Genomic DNA, 20,956 nt, shown 5'->3' with positions numbered 1-20,956 from the left:
CTACATATAAACAGATTCACGAAGTGTTAACCTGAGTTGCAGGTGATGATCACTGTCTGAATTTCTGCAGCTCATTTCCTTTTGGACTCACTTTTTAAAGTTCCCCCCCCCCCATGTGTGTGTGTGTGTTTGTGTATCACATACACACACATGTATAGACGTATATCCAACTGTATCTTTGTCTTCCTCTTTCTGGTGAGGTCAGAAGGAAAGAAAGTGCAGGAAATTTGTACCACCTGTGTTAACTGACAACAGTGGCAGGATGTGTGTGTTTATTAAGAACTGTTTCCTGGGACTGGCCACTGTTAATAATACGATTTACCCTATTAACAGTGGACTTTCTAAAAAAATAAATAAAACAGGTGTTGATAGCACAGATATTGTGGCATTGGTAATCCAGCTAGCACAGGCAGTGTGATAAAATCCATTGATTTTACAACTGAACTGTAATTCAGTAGTTTCGTGTTTGCCATCACTTTTACTTTCTGGGTGGCTGGGGCGACCCAGTCAGATGAGCAGGATATAAATGTTGTTGTTGGTGTTGTTGTTGTTGTTACCCAGTCAGATGAGCAGGATATAAATGTTGTTGTTGTTGTTGTTGTTGTTGTTGTTGTTGTTGTTGTTACCCAGTCAGATGAGCAGGATATAAATGTTGTTGTTGTTGTTGTTGTTGTTGTGGAGTAGGTAAAAAGGTAAAGGTAAAGGACCCCTGACTGTTAAGTCCAGTTGCAGACAACTCGGGTTGCGGCGCTCATCTCACTTTACAAGCCGAGGGAGCTGGCGTTTGTCCGCAGACAGTTGTTCCGGGTCACGTGGCCAGCATGACTAAGCCGCTTCTGGCGATACCAGAGCAGCCTATTTTCAATGGAGAAATGTTGGCGGGTATGCATTTTCTGTTTGTGTTGTATGTTTTTTTAGGTTATAATCTTGAAGGCAGGGACTGTGTTTCTCTTTCATTTCTTTTTAGAGATTTGGCTGAAGAGCAGGATTATACATTTTTTAAAACCGATAATAATTGCATAATAAATGTGTTAGTCTTTAAAGTGATATAAGATGCCCTGCTTTTTCTTTTCTTTTTTTGCTTCCACAGAGCAACACAGTGAACCCTCTGGAACATCTTCACTATCGACTTGATGCATCTGACGTAGTTGGTTCATGCAGCAACGTAAGCGTTACTTTTTAAAGTTATAAGACTTGCCTCTGCATTTCTAAAGGTTTCTTAGCACAATTAATTTGGGCGTTTATTTTGCACCCTTTGCTTATATTATTTGCATGGTTTTTTAAAAATAAATAAATGTTTCTTGTGCTTTTTAAAAGCTCAGGGTTCGTAAGTCTGCCTGACTGCAATTTTATTACAGCCATATCATAGCTAAGGGTCATTGTGTGTCAATGCAATTTTACGTACAGCACAAAAGCAGCAGTAACAGACGAACGTGTACCAGCTGGGGACCTTTGTGGACTCCCATGATCGTGCTTTCGTGTTAAATAGGAAATGTGAGAAAAAAGCCTCTGAGAAAAAAGGAAGAAGGTGGTTTGAGAGAATCCGGCACTGTCTCAGCTCTTCAAATTGTGTAGATTGGCCACAACAATCCTCTGGTTCTGCCAGGAAGGACCGAAGGTGGAGCCAAGGATCAGTTGTAAAGACTGACTGTGCAAAAGAAAAATCTACTCTGATGCATTCCAGGAGCAGGTCTATCCCAGACACAAACTGGTAAAAGGCTCTCACTAAACTACAATTCTCAGGATTATCTGGAGGACTGTTGAACAGCTACATTGGAATTAATGGAAATGAGTTTGTTGTTTAATTATGTCCTAAAACGGGTTGTCATTTAATACGTTTAGATTTTGTACGCCCTGCCTTTAGCTGGATATACTATGATTTTTTAAAATATTGTTGTAGTTTTGGGAAAGCGTCAATAATATCCAGGAAAACCCACATCAGAAGTGTTGACTTTTTGGCAGTTTTTGCAAAAAACAACAACCCTCAACTGCAACAAAAATGAAGTAGCAATAAAACACAAGTGTGTGTGTGTGTGTGTGTGTGTGTGTGTGTGTGTGTATACACACATACACACACACTCCCGTTGCTCGGTCCCTGCTCCTACCAACCTAGCAGTTCGAAAGCATGTCAGAGTACAAGTAGATAAATAGGTACTGCTCCGGCGGGAAAGTAAATGGTGTTTCCATGCGCTTCTCTGGTTCGTCAGAAGCGGTTTGGTCATAACCCGGAAGCTGTACGCCGGCTCCCTCGGCCAGTAAAGCAAGATGAGCGCCGCAACCCCAGAGTCGTCTGCGACTGGGATCTAGCAGTCAGGGGTCCCTTTACCATATATATATATATATATATATATATATATATATATATATATATATGGTAAAGGGACCCCTGACTGCTTATATATATATATAAAACACAAGGTTTCAATCCCAGAAGAATGGCCTCTAAAGAAGATAAGCTCTCCCCTATATTACCCGGTAGGTCACTGCACTCTGCAAGAAAGTTTCTCATTAAACTCTTCGTAATACCAGAATCCTGCTCCACAGTAACTCAGAACAGGGCTTTCAGCATGGCTGCCCCTAGCCTGCAGAAAAGCATCCCTGTCTGAGATATGACAGATTCCCACAGTCTCTACTTTCTGGAAGACGTTTTTGTCATGGTCGGCTTTTCCAGATGAATGAAAAGAGTCCCTTGCCACCAGTGGTGTGTGGTCTAGGGGGGCTAAGCCAGTCCCCTAAATGTTCCCCTGGAGCCTCCATCCCAAAACCTTCTGCCCAGCTTGGGACAATGCTCTGACGGGTCCAAGAGCCATCCTGCCACAATCCCATAGCCCACCCGCCTTTGGGAAGGAAGCAGGAGGGCTCTGGCATCCCGTCAGAGGCTCGCAATGCTCATGTGCACATCAGCCCCCCAATTTGCCCTTGCAAGCTGACAGCTCTGGCCCTAACTGTCCCCCTATGCAAAATTTCACCCCACGCCCCTGCTTGCCCCAGGTGCTAATTTCGCATCACATCATTTAAACCATGGGTAGGCAAACTAAGGCCCGGGGCCAGATCCAGCCCAATCGCCTTTGAAATCTGGCCCGCGGATGGTCCGGGAATAGTGTGTTTTTACATGAGTAGAATGTGTCCTTTTATTTAAAATGCATCTCTGGGTTATTTGTGGGGCCTGCCTGGTGTTTTTACATGAGCAGAATGTGTGTTTTTATTTAAAATGCATCTCTAGGTTATTTGTGGGGCATAGGAATTCGTTCATATTTTTTTTTCAAAATATAGTCCGGCCCACCACAAGGTCTGGGGGACAGTGGACGGGCCCCCTGTTGAAAAAGTTTGTTGACCCCTGGTTTAAACCTATCGTCAGCCACTGCCATTTGGACTGCTTTTAAAGCCCTTTTTAGCTGCTTTTAGTGTTTGCCTGTAAGTTTGTGCATTCAGGGCCGTAGCCTGCGGAAGTCCCTCACAACAGATCAAGCAGGCACATGGAAAGAAGGTAAAGTCCCGACCAGAAAAAATGATGGCAGATTAAATTGATGGATTATGCCGAAATGGCTAAAATGACCAGAAGAATCAGAAATCAGAAAGACCAAAATCTTCATAAGGAATGGGGGAAATTTTCTAACTTATCTTAAAAACCATTGTAAACAGTTAAAATCATTAGTAGGATTGGAATAACACTTATAGTTTAATGGTGAATTTTGGACACAATGGAGAGGTAAAATAATTGGATTATTTAAAAAGATGCAGGAGGAAATGATTAACAATAATACCCACAAAGGGAAGGGGGAAAGTCCAGGAGATTCTTTGGAATCTTGTTTTTGTTTGTTGGATATATGATTGTAAAACTTTAGTCTGAAAAACCAAATAATTTTTTATTTTATTTAAAAAAGAGAGAGATTAGGCAGGCACCCCCCTTGCTGAACTTTCAAGCAAAGGCTTTCTTGTACCAGCGAACCCATTAAACTAGTATTCGTGTCTCTGTCTGTTTATAGGAAGAATTTTCACAGTGTTGGTTTTCTGCATGATTTTTATGCATACCACTTAGAAAGGCTAATGATTAGGTCGTGTATGAAATAATACATAGCAACAATGAACAGCAACGACAGGTAAGTATATAGGGAAAGGAAACCCCGTTTTACTTGTGCATTCATGAACATGGTGCATTAGTACTATTTAACCGCTTTTTTCTTCCATTGTTAGTTCTGACTTTCGTTCCACAGCTTCAGCTTAAAATAAAAGGGCCCGTGAGAAGCTTCAGACTTGTCCAAGACTCGCGTCACTGCTTCCCCTCATATTTTCCCCCCTGCTTCGGTGAATCTGACTGTGGACCTGAGGGTTCTAGTCCGCAGCAAACAGGTTCACTAAAGTTTTCACAGCAGAGTTTTCTAATAGCTACCAGTGTGCAATGAACTCCACCACCCTTTCAACAAGTAAGAAAAGACTTGCACAATAAATGTAGGGAGGCTGCAAAGTCTCTCAGAGATTGGAGCTCTTCAGAGGAACAGTTTCAGAACAACCCGCCATGCAGTCAGTACAAGAGCGGAACAATATGTAAGATTGACAGGCATTTTCATAGGCCATTTTCTTCTCTCTTTCTTTCTCTCTCTCTCTCTCTCTCTCTCACACACACACACACACATTTGACTATTGGTTTTTTATGCAGTGCTTTTTTTCTTTCAAAAACTGTTTAGGGGTACTCTCATTTTGAGTCAAGAAAATCACCATTTTATAGTTCAAATCGGGGGAAATAAATACAGTAAATGGACAAAAGTACAAAGATTCACAAAATGTTTAGGGGTATGCGTACCTCCCAGAAAAAAGCACTGTACATATGCATGTGTGTTTACCTTGTGCAATTAGCAAAGCACTGGTTTTATGTATAATTGGGATTTCTTAGGTCAGCTTGTTTCAACTTCTGACTTTGATTGATCATTTTGATGCATATTTTGCTTAGAGGTCTGAGGTTTTTAACAATGAAGCTGTATACAAATTTGGAAAATGAATAAACAAACAAAAGAACCCATTGCTATTTCGGAGTACCCTAATTAAACTGGGAAGCGAAGCAGAACCCTGAATGTTAATGTTTATGGAGCGGTTCCCCGACTCTTCAAACCACTCAGAAGCCTTTCATGAAAAGTCAGAGTGTATCATTCCCTTGAATGAAAAAAAAGATGGATTTCAGCTTTTGCACTTGCCTAAAAATGGCCTTCATACTGTAAACTGTGTGCTATATCATTTGAAGGGTCAGCCCAAGACCTTTGGCTGTAAGATTTTGTACCTTTTAAGCACATGCGTTACAACTTATACAGCAAAGGAGGCATAAGGCTGAACACTGTCCTGCTTCTTTTATTCCAGAGCATCCTAATTAAAATCCAGCTTTTACCAAACTTACTTGATTGCTGTTTGTTACTCCTTCTTCGGTAAGTTAATTTAAATAGTATTGCTGTATTCCATTTTCTGTTACATCATTCCAAGAATTAATGGAGTGAAATTTCACCTCCAGTTTGCTGCTACTGCTATACGGATCCTGACACTGATAAGGAGGTTAACAGTCATTTCCAAGTCAACATCCTTCATTGTAATCCCTTTAAATAACTCAGTAGTAGCATCTTTGGCTCTGAAGGTAATAAAACAATATTCATTTCCCTGCCTAGACTCCAGATTGTACCCTGAAAAGTCTTTCCCCCTTTAAATACAGAGTTTTAAAAATAAAAATAAATAAAAAATCCTTGGGAAGTCGGGTAAAAAGTCCAGGACAAAAGGTAATGCGATTTACTTTTTGCTCAATTGCGGACAGGTCCTAGGGTTGCCTAGAGTAGCTGGGGTGGATGGGCGGGGTATAAATAAATAAATAAATTATTATTATTATTATTATTATTATTATTATTATTATTGTCATCATTATCATTGTTATTATTATTATTATCATCATTATCTTTATTATTACCATATTTCAAAAAGTAACACCCCAATATTTTTGAGCTTTTTTCTTAGGAAACCCCAAAAGTTGTTACAAACACTCATATGGCAGCCCTACACTGGTCAGATTACCATTTAAAGTATCTTTGAAACAGCACTGATCTATGGAAAATCTATATAAGTGCTGTACATTTTCTTTTGCTTATTGTGAATCAGGTTTTTGTGTGTGTGTTTTAAGGTGAAATTTATGCTTTTTAGCTCATTTTTGCTTCCTGATCGTTAGAGGATACTAGGATTTAGTCCTTTACCATGGATTTTCCTTGCATTTTTTGCTGCTGATTTTTATGTGGCAATGTTTATTTTGATACTGACGAGGATGCTCTGTTTAGTTTAAGTTTTACAGAAATCCTCTCCTTTTTGTTTCGGTATTTGCTGTTTATTTAAGATGTTTTAACCTATGTTGTAAACTGCTTAAAGAGCTTTGTCTAACTACGAGCGGTATATAAATGGTCCAAATAAAAGAAAGAAATAATAAAATATCTGGGAGTTTGGCACCCCTAGTTGAACACATGCATACGTATAAACTGCTATTAGAAGCCACAGCACATCATCAACCCACAAATCCGCAACAATGGCTTCAGGATGCGGGACCAGGTCCGGGAAATGACATGTGGAAAGAGCGAACCCACTCCCTGGGATGCTGAAAGCAAACTCAGAGCCACCCACACATACCCAGCTGCTTTTAACTAAAAACAGCAATGAAAGGGGGTCACACTGTATTGTTCACATCAATCCATCTTAAATCCTGATAAAAAAATTATAATTTTAGTTTGACAAATTAATAATCATAAATAGATAAGAATAAAAATTTGCACCCCACCACCAAGACCATTCCACTGTAACTATCCAAGCTCCCAAAATGTAAATACCTCTGGAGATGGTTTGACCCCTTTTCATTTTATCAGTACAAATTCTACAAACACCCTCCGTATCTCATCATTTCTCCTGCATATTCCTTATTGCACATTACCTTAATGGCACATGTTAATTTATCATTAATAAACGTGTTAATTTTGCTCTGTCTCATGAGAACAGAGCCCTGCGGGATCTGATTTCTTTCCACAGGGCCTGTAAGACAGAGTTGTTCCACCTGGCCTTTGGCTTGGAATCAGTTTGATTCCCTCCCCCCTCTTTCTTTTTCCTTTCTCCTCCTATGAAGAGATTGCACTCTAATGTTTTAATGTTGTATATTAATCTTTTAAATTGTATTTTAATCAACTTGTTTTTATTATTGGTTGTTAGCCGCCCTGAGCCTGGTCTTGCCTGGGGAAGGCGGGGTATAAATAAAATATTATTATTATTATTATTATTATTATTATTATTATTATTATTATTATTATCATTAATAGCTCTATCCCACACCTCTTTATACCATTCTTCCATTTTATATTCTGCTTGTCCCTTCCACTTTCTAGCTTTCATAATTTGTGCAGCTGTCAATAAATTTGTGAGCAAGCCCTTCATAGCCTGAGTACCTTCCACCCCATCGGAAATGGATAATAATGCTACCTCTGGACTTTTGGTCAGCTTTAACCCAGTGATTTCTGCTATCTCCTTAAACACCCTTTTGTAAAAAAAAGAAATGTGCATAATTACACCCCCACCACATATGAACATAATTCCCTGTTTTCTGGCATCCCCTCCAACATGAACACCAAATATTCCTTGTTTATTTGATTTAATCTGACTGGAGTTAAATACAACCTCTGAAAGCCTGATAAATTTATGGTACACTGGACTTCCACAGGCAAGAAGCAACCCCCTCAGATGCCTGCTTTGTGAGCGCAGTTCACAGTTCTGCTTACCTTCCTCTACACCTGTCTTCCAGAGTGACTGCTTTGGATCAAAACGGCTTCGTGAAATACTCCAACCCTAAAACAAAAAATTTAAAAAATCGGGTCACTTAGAAGAATGACATTCTATTTTATGAATTTTATGGAAACAGGAATTTCTGGGTCTATGGGAGGAGAATGTTAATGTAGACTTTGATCACACATCTTATTGGGTTGCCCCAGCGCTCTGGGTGGCTTCCAACATATATAAAATCATAATAAAATGTTAAACATTAAGAAAAAAATTCCCTATACAAGATTGCCTTCAGGCAGCTCGGGGGTCGGATAACTCAATACCCTCCAACATTTCTCCAATGAAAATAGAGGTCTCCTAAGGAAAAGTGTGACATTCTGGGATCAAATCAGAAACCAGGACGGCTTCTCTAAATCAGGGACATCCCTGGAAAATAGGGGCATTTGGAGGGTCTGCAAGAGACAGTAGACTCCTTTCTTTCTCACAAAGAAATGATCTCTGGGTGGGACACACATAGTTGGAACCCAAAAGGAACACTTTTGTGATTTCTGCAGGCTTAAGGCTCATGCGCCTAACTGCACTGGTTTGTGGACTGTGTAAAAAGCACTGCAAACTGTGGTTCAAAGTTTGGAATGGCACATTGACTTCCCAGTCCTTGGGTTTTTGATATAAAATGTATGTGACAGCAACCATCTTCCCCTTGTAAGGTCTGGTGGCGTCTTTTAAAATGACCACTGATAGTCAGTTTCTCAAAGCACATTGCTTAGTATTCTGTACGCTATCAACTTGTTCGATTCAGAGAAGAATCTAGAACTTCAGCCATGCTTGTATATGTGCACATATCACACACACTTTATAAAATATAGAGGTGAAGTGTGGCATCGCTAGAAAGAAAAGTAATAATTGTGTCGGCAGCCTTTTAGAACAGAGCATTCAGCCAATTTACTAGGAAGCCTTCCTTAAAAATGTGGCCTTTCCCCACTTCCCATCAGTGGATGCTAAAATTTTGGCATCAGCTGTATCCTCAAGTTATGGATCATGACCATCGACTCATCTTTTGGGAACCTGTTCGTCAGGAGATAAGGACAGGATCACATCGAGCAACTTCAAATCTCATTGATTTCAGTGAAATATTCAAGTGCATTCTTAACTTTCTCCCATTTAAATCGATGGCATTTCATTGAACAAATTGGAAGAATAGAAGATGGTGTATCACTGTCACTTCTATGGGCCAGGTTTCATTTCAGTAAAATATACCTTTTTTATAAATAAAAAAAACCCCAAACCCAAACTTTAATAATACAGCCTAATAATACAGTAAATGCTAGCATGTTTGTTAGAACTATTAACGGTAAGCACTTACAGAACAAGACAGGATTTCTAAACTCGTTTACCTGGGAGCAAGCCCCACTGAATTTAGTAGGGCTATCTTCTAAATAGACAAGATTAGAGTCATGTAACCTGTGAAAATCTCCAGGCTACAATCTAACATGGATTTAGATGCACAGAAGCCGACTGATGATTTCAGCTTTACACTCCTAATTCTGTAGCGGGGCCTCTCATCATTTAGATTGTTTTATACATGGCGGCAGAGGGGAACATTTCTCTTTCTTTGCCTGTTTATTCTAGGTTATTCTGCGTGGCACGTTTGACATCATATCCCTCCCTGGCGTTTCCCAGAACAAGTCCTGCAATTGAAGGGGAAGTGAGGAATGCAGTAAGACTTTCCTCCCAAACGTTTCAGGATCCAAAATAAGATCAGCTATTGATTGCCTTCCTCGGCTTCCTTTACCCCCTATGATGAATCTATTTCTGCGTGTATTCTGAACGCGATCTGAATTTAGGACAAAATATCCCGATTGAGATTGCTCTTTCCGCAGTGTTACTATTGATTCCAAAGAAGGCTTTTGCGGGACTCAGAGTGAGTTACGAAAATAAAAACATACGATACGTAAAATTAAAAACCCACATTAAAACACTGAAAAATACAACATTAGAACAAAATTCAGGGTGCAAAGATCTCCTGAAATAAAACCATCTTAACCTGGCATCTGAAACAGCAGAGCGTTACCTGCTTGATTTCTGATGGGAGGGAGTTCAGTTGAGTTGGACCCACAACACCAAATGCATAAACTTGAGCTGGCAAATATATGGTATGGGTGCATGCATGTGCTTTATCCAACCAAAGTTAAGTGGCCGCGAAGTCTTTTAATTTCAAAGGGGCAGATAAGCATATATTTAAACATTTTCTATTGAAATCACTGGGATGAGAATATTTTAACTAGATTGTGTCCTCTACTGCTGGTATATTTGGCTTCCCATCTCCATCACTGCATAACCTCGCAACATTTCTCCAATGAAAATAGGAATGTCCTATTCCATTATCATCATCATCATCATCATCATAATCATAGCCAGCCACCTGACTACGTTGCTCCTGCCACTCTGGGCAGCTTCCAGCATATATAAAACATAACAAAACATTTTAAAAATTCCCTATACAGGGCTGCCTTCAGATGTCTTCTAAATGCTGTATAATTACTTATCTCATCGGCCTCATAACTCCATACCTTCCACCATTTCTCTGATGAAAATAGGGACATCCTAAGGAGAAGCGGGACATTCCAGGATCAAATCAGAAACTGGGATGGCTTCTGTAAATCCAGAACTGTCTCTGGAAAATAGGGACACTTGGTGGGTCAGTGTGGAATCCCTAAAGGTTAGCCAAACAACACTCAACGGTATAGGAAAGGCTGTAGCTTGTCTAAACCTCATGAACTATGGTTGAAGTTTATTCTGAAATACTGCTAGTTTTGAATCGGTGCTAATTGACCACACATGTCCCATTCATGGGGCCCCATTGCTCTTGCGGCTCCAACACCCTGAGGAGTCAGAAGACCCCTTCTTCTGCATCCTCAAATGACTCCATCCTTTCTCCCATCCCGCCCCTTCCTGCTTGGAACTGCTTCCCCAAAACCAGCACGATGCTATCTCTCTCTCTTCAAATCTCTACTCAAAATTCACCTTTCCCTCAAAGCGTTTGGCCCAACCCTTTAGTCCTCATCCCCTGCTGGGGAAGAGCGGTGTTAAGAGTGTTTGCTTTGTATGCAGAAATCGCTGGGTTCAATCCTTAGCATCTCCAGGTGAGAACCTGGGCTGAGAGAGAATCCTGGAAAGCTGCTGCCAAGCATCTGATTCAATATAAAGCAGCTTCCTTATACAGTGGTACCTCGGGTTACATACGCTTCAGGTTACAGACTCCACTAACCCAGAAATAGTGCTTCAGGTTAAGACCTTTGCTTCAGGATAAGAACAGAAATTGGGCTCCGGCGGCGCGGCAGCAGCAGGAGGCCCCATTAGCTAAAGTGGTGCTTCAGGTTAAGAACAGTTTCAGGTTAAGAACGGACCTCCGGAACGAATTAAGTTCTTAATCCGAGGTAACACTGTAACTCTCAGTATGCCTGCCAACAGGGCAAGCCTATATATGTCTCCTCAGAAGTAAGTCCCATTGAGCTCAGTGGGGCCTACTCACAAGTAGAGGATTATAGCCTGAAGTGACAATGTGCCCTCCTCAATTTATTGCCAGGCCTGAGCAAAGGGTACATTGCAAACGTTTCTGCTTAGGAACTTGCATTTTCTTGATTCCTCCGTAAAGTGCCGTACACATAGAGGCGGCGTAAGAATAAAATTCAAGTTGACAACATATTTAAACTGTAGCAACCCAAATCACGCTAATTGTCAAAACTTTGCTTTAAAACTTTGCTTTGCACTTCGTTCCGGATCCAACAGTCCTCTGCTGTGCGATACTGGGAGAGTCGTACGCAGGCAGTGCTGCGGAACGTGTACAAACCTATGAATCTCACTACACGTCAAGAGACAATGCACATATTTTTGTAAACTAAGAAATCTTTAATAAAAATATATTTTTAAAAAAATCAAACAGGCTAGCAGACAGCCCCCCAAGCATCCTTTTTTTCCTTCTTTTTTGTTATTATGACAATAATTGTTTTAGAAATGAAGAAGGCAATTAGACAAAACTTTTCTGTTTCAAGTCCCACTCAAATCATCATAATAATGATATACAGTGGTACCTCAGGTTAAATACTTAATTCGTTCCGGAGGTCTGTATTTAACCCGAAACTGTTCTTAACCTGAAGCACCACTTTAGCTAATGGGGCCCCCTGATGCCCCCGCACCGCCGGAGCACGATTTCTGTTCTCATCCTGAAGCAAGGTTCTCAACCCGAGGTATTATTTCTGGGTTAGTGGAGTCTGTAACCTGAAGCGTATGTAACCTGAGGTACCACTGTAATGATAATAATGATAATAATGATAATAATGATTTTATTGTTGATACCCAACCCATCTGGCTAGGTTTCCCCAACCACTCTGGGCAGCTTCCGACAAAGTATATAAAAAAAAAAATGTCAGACATTAAAAGCTTCCCTGATGCTTTCTAAAAGTTGTGCAATTCTTATCTCCCTGACATCTGACGGGAGGGCATTCCACAGGGAGGGCACCACTCCTGAGAAGGCCCTCTGCCTAGTTCCCTGTAACTTGGCTTCTCGCAGCGAGGAAACCACCAGAAGACCCTCAGAAGTGGACCTCAGTCTCCGGGCTGAACGATGGAGGTGGAGACGTTCAGTGGGAGTACTTGGAAATATCCTTAATAATCAGCGATGAAAGTGGGTAGATAGACCTTCAGAAAGAAAGAAAGAAAGAAAGAAAGAAAGAAAGAAAGAAAGAAAGAACCTACTTACCAGATTCAGGATGATAAACAGGGTCACTTGTAAACTTTGGTAATTACAAATTACGGCCCCTTCTCCATTCCCCTTGCAGTCATCGTTTTGTAATGATTGACCATTTCAAGCAGCAAAAAAGAAGCCAATGCGGAGTCTTAATTTTCAGATAAGCACCACCGCCCTTTACTAGCTTCAGCAGAGAAGAAACTGGTGTGAAGGGAAGGGCGAAGGAGGAGAGAGAGATAAGTCAGCAGTTGAGTTTGTGTCAATTTCCTGAGGGCTTCTCAGCTCTGCCTGTGTGGGTTTCGCTGTGGGTTTAGAAGATCAAGACAACCTGAATACTCTTAAGAGGCACAAAGGCAGGGGGAGGAAAAGTCAGGTCTGGAGGCAATCTGTTTTCTCACACTTCCCTCCATTGCTCTCTCTTAGGGCTGCCATATGTCCAGATTTCCCTGGACATTAACAGGATTTCAAAGGTGCATTGAAGTCCTGGGGGAATTTCCGAAAGGTAGTGCTTTGTCCATTCTTAAGGAAATCAGCCCTGAGTGCTCCCTGGAAGGACAGATCGTGAAGCTGAGGCTCCAATATTTTGGCCACCTCATGAGAAGAGAAGACTCCCTGGAAAAGACCCTGATGTTGGAAAAGATGGAGGGCTCAAGGAGAAGGGGACGACAGAGGACGAGATGGTTGGACAGTGTTCTCGAAGCTACCAGTATGAGTTTGACCAAACTGCGGGAGGCAGTGGAAGACAGAAGTGCCTGGCATGCTCTGGTCCATGGGGCCACGAAGACGACTAAACAACAAGTGCTTTGTCCTGGATCTTAGGCAAATCAATAGAAAAATCGCTGGGGGGTTTTTGGAAGCGTTTTTGTAAAAAAGCTCAACAATGTTGGGGACTTCCTAAAGAAAGCTCAGCAACTTCCAGGGTGTCCTGGTTTTTACTTTTTGAAATATAGCATCCCATTGCATAATGATAATTTTACTATTTAGACCTGGCCTATCTCATTGGGTTGCCCCAGCCACTCTGGGCAGCTTGCAACATATACAAAAGCATCATAAAACAATAAAAAAAAAAAATCTTCCCTATACAGGATTGCCTTCAGGCGGCTTGGGGGTCAGATAACTGCATACCCTCCAACATTTCTCCAATGAAAATAGGGATGTCCTAAGGAAAAGTGGGACATTCCGGGATCAAATCAGAAACCAGGACGGCTTCTCTAAATCAGGGACATCCCTGGAAAATAGGGACACTTGGAGGTTCTGGGTTTGTATATGTTTGAAAAAGATAGTAGAAATATTATATTCTGTATTGGTGTTTAGCTGATTTTGGACCCGATGGATGTGGGAAAGGCAGATTCTTTCTGTGCAGCTCTGCACTTGGGGCAAAAGATTTGTAACTTACGATTCTCCACCTTTGGTCACTTCCTCATGACCGGTTATCAGAATGTGAAAGATTCTTATGAGATTGTTGGCTTTCCCCGAGACTTGTAGGACCGACTTTTGCAGATATGCTTAACTCACTGTTAGAGCATGAGATTCTTAATCTAAGGGTTGTGGCTTCAAGTCCTGTGTTGGGTGAAAGATTTGTGCATTTCAGGGGCTTCAACTAGATTAATTAATTAATAACAACCAGACTCTTCACATGTGCAGATCTGCTGCTTCCGCTGACATAAAAATAACTGGAACAGCATGAATATCCAAGAGACCTCTACATCGCATCAGGGCAAAGCGCAGGACACTAGTTTGTGTGTATATTTTGAAGACCTCCGGGTATGGGGCGGTATATAAATTCGGTAAATAATATTTTACCATATCAGAGCAGTGCAGCTGTTATTGGTTGCTATTTTTCTATGTTGAGGTGCAACAGAGAAGAACATCTGGCTCCAGTGAGAATAATTAACACTTAACGGATCAGATGTTGACAGCTTTTTAAGCCAGTCTGAGTCATAACATCTGCAAATTGCAGAAACCAATTATTTCGGTGAAGAATGCCGGTGAGGATAAACGCAGGTGTCAGTTCTGCAGTGAAAACCATTGAGCAGTGTTTGAACAGAAACAAAAGGTCAATTCATAACTGTACCACGAAATGTACAAATGCAACAAAGGGGATAGGGAACTTGTGATCTCCCAGATGTTTTTTGACTACAACACCCATCATCCCTGACCGTTGGCTCTGCTGGCTGGCAGTGATGGGCGTTGTGAGTCCAACAACTTCTAGAGAGCCATAGGTTTCCCATCCCTGTTCTGCAAGTTGTGGGGAACATACGCACACCTTGAGCTCACGCACTTATCACAACCATGGGTAGAACCTTTGTCTGAAACAACAGTTATGTGCCTACAGCCAGAATCAGAATCCAAAATGACCTTAACAGATTGGAGAACTGGGCGTAAGCTAACAAAATGAATTTCAATAGGGACAAATGTAAGGTTCTGCACTTAGCCAGGAAGAACCAGATGCAGAAATATAGGATGGGAGACACCTGGCTTACTAGCAGTACATGTGAAACGGGTCTAGGGGTCTTGGTGGACCACAAGCTTAACAGGAGGCCCCATTAGCTAAAGTGGTGTTTCAAGTTAAGAACAGTTTCAGGTTAAGAACGGACCTAAGTACCGTATTTTTTGGTCTATAAGACTCACTTTTTCCCTCCTAAAAGGTAAGGGGAAATGTGTGTGCGTCTTATGGAACGAATGCAGGCTGCACAGCTATCCCAGAAGCAAGAGGGATTGCTGCTTTCACTGCACAGTGATCCCTCTTGCTGTTCTGGCTTCTGAGATTCAGAATATTTTTTTTCTTGTTTTCCTCCTCCAAAAACTAGGTGCATCTTGTGGTCTGGTGCGTCTTATAGAGCGAAAAATACGGTACTTAACCCGAGGTATCACTGTAGTGTCCAGATCAAGGGAAGTAATAGTACCACTCTATTCTGCCTTAGGGACGCAGGTGGCACTGTGGGTTAAACCACAGAGCCTAGGACTTGCTGATCAGAAGGTTGGCGGTTCGAATCCCTGTGACGGGGTGAGCTCCCGTTGCTCGGTCCCTGCTCCTGCCAACTGAGCAGTTCAAAAGCACGTCAAAGTGCAAGTAGATAAATAGGTACCGCTCCGGCAGGAAGGTAAACGGCGTTTCCGTGCGCTGCTCTGGTTCGCCAGAAGTGGCTTAGTCATGCTGGCCACATGACCCAGAAGCTGTACCCCGGCTCCCTCGGCCAATAAAGCGAGATGAGCGCCGCAACCCCAGAGTCGGTTCACGACTGGACCTAATGGTCAGGGGTCCCTTTACCTTTTTATTCTGCCTTAGACCACACTTTGAATAGTGTGTCCAAATCTGGGTACCACAATTTAAGAAGGACGTTGGCAAGCTGGAACGTGTGCAGAGGAGGGCAACCAAGATGAAAAGGTTCTGGAAACAAAGCCTTATGAGGAGCACTTGAAGGAGCTGCGTTTGCTTAGCCTGAAAAAGAGGAGATATGATCGCCATCTTCAAATATCTTAAGGGCTGTCACATGGAAGTTGGAGCAAGCTTGTTTTCTGTAGCTCTGGAGGAGGGTAGGACTCGAACCAATGGCTTCAAGTTGCAAGAAAGGAGATTCCGACTAAACATTCGGGAAAACTTTCTGAAAGTAAGAGCTGTTCAGCAGTGGAACAGACTCCCGTGAGAGGTGGTGGACTCTCCTTCCCTGGAGGTTTTTAAGCAGAGGTTGGATGGCCATCTGTCATGGATGCTTTAGCTGAGATTCCTGCACTGCAGGGGGTTGGACTGCATGACCCTCGGGGTCCCTTCCAACTCTAAGATTCTATGGTTCATTCTTGAGTGCACCTTGATCACTTTGATCATATAGGTAGGACATATACTGTGGTCTAAACCACTGGTCCTCTTTCTGTGGACTAACGCCAACTCCCTCCGCCTGAAAGCAAGATGAGCTGTGCAACCCCATAGTCGCCTTTGATTGGACTTAACGGTCTGGGGTCCTTTACTTTTTACCTACTTACCTATGTTAATAAGTACTGATGGATATATAATAATCTGTGAATTGAGAGAGGGTATGTACATGCCCCTCCATTTTGTAAAATATAAAATATAGTGTATAGTGAAAGCTTGGAAAGCATTCTCTCTCTCTCTCTCTCTATATATATATATTGTATCTTGTATGTATTGCATCTTTTAAGGCATTATCTATCATCTATCTATCTATCTATCTATATCTATCATCTATGTATCTATCTATATCATCTATCTATCATCTATCTATATCTATCTATCTATCTATCTATCTATCTATCTATCTATATCTATCTATTATCTATCTATCTATATCTATCTTTATCATCTATCTTCTGTTTGGCAAACACTCGTAGCTGAGTAAGATTGTCTTTCATGAACACAATCTTAACAGTGAGTCTGTAAGTGACTGTAGAGGCCAATTCTGGATCCACACGTCCTTCCACAGTGGGGACATAAGTTTCTGGACAGGAGTTGATCCTGGTGAGGGTTTGCCAAGCGTGCCTTCCTCTTAGCACATTTCTCCATCATACTTCCCACCATTATCAGAGTGAAAGAGTGGAGAATGTTTGAGGATTGTCAGAGTAGGAGACTCTCTATGTGATTGTAAAATTAGTGAAATGTATAAATTAGAAAAGTATAAATAAGAATTAATACATATATGTTTGGCAAATCAAGATGCAAATCAAGTTCCAAGACTCAAATAGCTTTCCCTGTTAGAAGTTATTTACTTGTGGTTAGTGCGCTGATCGTGCCCCTGCGACACGCTTGAGATGTTCCATGTCAATACAAGTTGAGGGACGGTTGATTTGCATCCCTCACTGATTTTATCTTCTCTGGCTATGGCTAAAAATGTAGCAGAAGACGGAAGTCACCCTAATTGCAAGCGCTTTTAACAATAAGGTCATAAGAGCAGCATTTGAACACAGGAGCTTGGTTGGATCAAACCAAAGAACCATCTGGTACCATGTACTCTTTCCATTAGTGGTCAACCAGGTGACTCTAGGAAGCCCTCAAAGACGACACAAATACAACTGCTCTCTCCCACCAATATATATTTGCAAGCATTTGCTACGCATTTGCTATGGCTTCGGTCCAGTATATCTGAAGGAGCGTCTCCACCCCCATTGTTCTACCTGGACACTGAGTTCCAGCGCCGAGGGCCTTCTGGCGGTTCCCTCACTGAGAGAAGCCAAGTTACAGGGAACCAGGCAGAGGGCCTTCTCGGTAGTGGCATCCGCCCTGTGGAATGCCCTCCCACCAGATGTCAAAGAGAACAACAACTACCAGACTTTTAGAATACATCTGAAGGCAGCCCTGTTTAGGGAAGCTTTTAACGTTTGATGCATTACTGTATTTTAATATTTTGTTGGAAGCCGCCCAGAGTGGCTGGGGAAGCCCAGCCAGATGGGTGGGGTATAAATAATAATAATAATAATAATAATAATTATTATTATTATTATTATTATTATTATTATTATTATTATTATTATTCAGAGGTAAGCTTCAGTTAGCTAGTAGCCATTGAGAGACCTGTCCGCATGCATTTATCTTATCTGTGAGATAAAATGTATTAAAATCTATTAAAACCATACAAATGGTTACAATGAAAAAGCAACGCACCAGCCCTTTCATTAAAAGCAGTCGGTTCCAAAAAGCTGGTTGAAACAAAAAGGTCGGTCAAAGAACAGCAAGAAGACCCACCCTGGCTTCTCCAGGGAGGGAGTGGCAAAGTCTGGCAGCTGCCACTGAGAAGCCCCCTCTCAGACTGAAATTCCCAGGTGTCAAAAAAGATTACTTATGTATGCCACTACGGCAGCCCGTATTTTGTTAGCCCAAAAATGGAAAACGAGCGAGGTCCCAACCAAAGAATAATGGCAAATTAAGTTGACAGAATATGCACAACTTGCAGACTTAACATATAGAATAAAAGAAGAAGAACATACGTCTAAAGAAGATTAGAAAACGTTTATTGAATATATGGAAAATAATTGTGTACAGATGAAAACACTGGCAGCATTAATAATAAATAATAATAAAATTTTATTTATATCCCGCCCTCCCCAGCCTAAGCCGGGTTCAAAGCAGCTAACAACGTTAAAATGATACAACATTCTAAAATCATTTCATTATAAAATCAATTCAAATCAGATTAATGGCAACCATTGGGCTAGAGTTCTGTGAGGATTGCCAAAGGAATTTATTAAGATAAATTCAACAATGTAAACAAGTTTTGATGGATGCAGTAATGTAACACTGAATGGTATAGTTTTTGTAAAATATGCAGGGATTTATCATGTGTAAAATGAACCATGGAAAGAGAAGAAGGGAAGTCATTGATATATTAAGGATGTAAACTGAGTGTTTTAAATTTTAAAACAGAAAATTGTATGAGGGATTACAGATTTTCAGATAGCTTGGACCTAAGCTATGTAGGGCTTTATAGGTCATGATCAGGCAATTGTGCCCAGAAACATACAGGTGAACAAACCAAACAAGAAAAAGCGGCAGTATGCGAAGATGCAAATAAAATTAGCTTGGAAATATTTCACCGGAGACCTTATTGCATCAGCACTGTGAGGAAGTGGAGCAATTTGGATTATCACCTTCCTGTCTCCTTCCTCTGAACGGTTACTTCTGTTTTCTTCTAAGTTCTCATGTTCTTTTACGCATTGACTGATAAGCAACTAATTAAGTCCCGCATTCGAGCAGTTTAAACAGAATCAAGCCGATGTGGGGAAAAGCTATTGAGTTCATCTTTGATGGAAGAACAGGAGACCAAATTATGGAGTTGTCTTCCTTTAAAATCAATCTCGCCAAGAAACAGGGAGTTAACGTTAATACACAAATGGTCTATGACACCTTGTAAGCCATCAGGTATCTCTTTCTCGTCGAGATACTGGTGGGGTTGCAGGGGAGACTTGCCTCCATCTTTGGTGGCATTATGGAAAGGCCCAAAATTTCTGGAAATCAGTAAAATTATATAGGCAAAGAGTTTTCCCCATCTCACCAGCTAGCTCTGCTTTTTTTGAAGATGAAAACTACACCCTACACTGCAAAGAGTTAGTGTCATAACTACCAAAAGTGGCAAGAGCAATTATGGCTTGACATTGGTGAACGTACAAACTTGGTATACCAAAGTGTAGGAAATAACCCTTCTGGAAAAAATTAACTTACAAACTCCAAGTGGCTAGGGGACAAAACAAGGACAATTTTGCATTAATATTGTACGATCTTACTGCTTTTGTTATCATTGAAACATGCAATTTAGCCCCAGCCCCACCCCCGATTTTAAATGGAAATGGTTAGTCTCCTAATTGAGCATACAAACCACATTTTACCTTTCATTCTGCATCCCCATGCTTTGAAAATACAATGAATGCCTTTATGTACATATTTCTTAAGTTTCTTGTTTAAAAGCAAATTAATCTTGTGTTGCGGTCCTGACAGATTTTCCTCTTCTGCTCCTTCCTCCACCCCTTGATTTCTCAGATCTCTTGACAATGTTCTGTCGCTCTTTACTGTTTTGAATTGAAAACCAAATAAAAATGTCTTTTTTGAAAAACTAGCTAGCCTCCCCAACAATATGTGGATTCCAAAAATCACCTTTTCACCAGGGGCAAGTCTCTGGGTCTGGCTGAATGATCTTTAAAAGCTCCACATTGAGCTGCTCATCTCCTGATTTTATATGTATGTATGTATATACACACACAGCACAATTGATGAGGGCGGTATTTCTGAAAGGTGGCACTTTGTCCTGGATCTTAGACAAGTCAATCTAAAACGGTTATTTTGCCATTTTGGGTAAAAAAACTTTTGGGGTGTCCCCATATTGAAATACGGCAACCCTACCCAAGGACCCCAAGTTTGTGAGGTTAGAACAGGCTTTCTATACAGAATCCAAATATCTTTCTGGTCTCTCCTCTCCCCCAATTTATTGTTCTTCACCAGTAACATCTGGTTATAAAGCAGGAGGGGAAAGCACTTGTTAGTTCTAACAACCACCAGAAACTGAGAAGTGCTACTTCACTGATGGTTTTTCAGAGAAACTGTACACTAGTTCTCTCTTTAAGTGCTAAACCTGTTTCTGGGGTGTACCATTGCAGGTGAGATGGGCATCGTATGGCAAACTTCTCTAAAACTCACCATTGACATAGAAAACTCGCACGTCAAGGAGATCACTTGGAACCCTTTCCTTCAACTTCTAGTTTACTGAATGGAGGGTTATTTATTTTTGGTATGGTGACACATCGACCCCACAATTTTTTCCCACCACTTACAATCTGAGCTAGCGTAGCCCAGACCCAGGTTTATTATCTCAGTTAAAAACAAAGCGTCTCTCTCTGAAAATCAGGTTGTTCCACAGTTCACAAAGGCAGGTTATTTGTGTGTTAACGTTATATCTCATTAATTTCCTTAAATGGGAGGGGGGAGCTCCC

The 20,956-nt window shown here is 41.2% G+C and overlaps 1 protein-coding gene and 2 long non-coding RNA genes across 4 annotated transcripts in view; 2 read left to right on the top strand and 1 right to left on the bottom strand.

Annotated features, from left to right (window-relative positions):
• RHOH (ras homolog family member H) overlaps positions 1–13,036 on the bottom strand; it is a 24,141-nt gene extending 11,105 nt beyond the window's left edge. Inside the window, exon 1 of one of the 2 annotated variants that reach the window (XM_083755104.1) lies at positions 12,539–13,036. The gene's annotated coding sequence lies outside the window, so the exon portion shown is untranslated. Of the gene's footprint in view, positions 1–7,778; positions 7,962–12,538 lie in introns of those variants that run through there. The other variant, XM_083755103.1, reaches the window with a different exon arrangement.
• LOC310852180 overlaps positions 1–20,956 on the top strand; it is a 216,925-nt gene that overhangs the window by 164,476 nt on the left and 31,493 nt on the right. The window lies entirely within an intron of this gene.
• LOC310852163 overlaps positions 1–20,956 on the top strand; it is a 53,289-nt gene that overhangs the window by 20,163 nt on the left and 12,170 nt on the right. The window contains exon 3 of the long non-coding RNA XR_014567994.1: positions 1,091–1,165. This is a non-coding gene — a long non-coding RNA (uncharacterized lncRNA). The remainder of the gene's footprint in view (positions 1–1,090; positions 1,166–20,956) is intronic.

Source organism: Podarcis gaigeae (assembly GCF_964106915.1).
Source record: "Podarcis gaigeae genome assembly, chromosome: 9".
NCBI classification, from domain to species: domain Eukaryota; kingdom Metazoa; phylum Chordata; class Lepidosauria; order Squamata; family Lacertidae; genus Podarcis; species Podarcis gaigeae.
The sequence above is the reverse complement of the archived record's forward strand: the minus strand, read 5'-3'. Positions and strand labels throughout refer to the sequence as shown.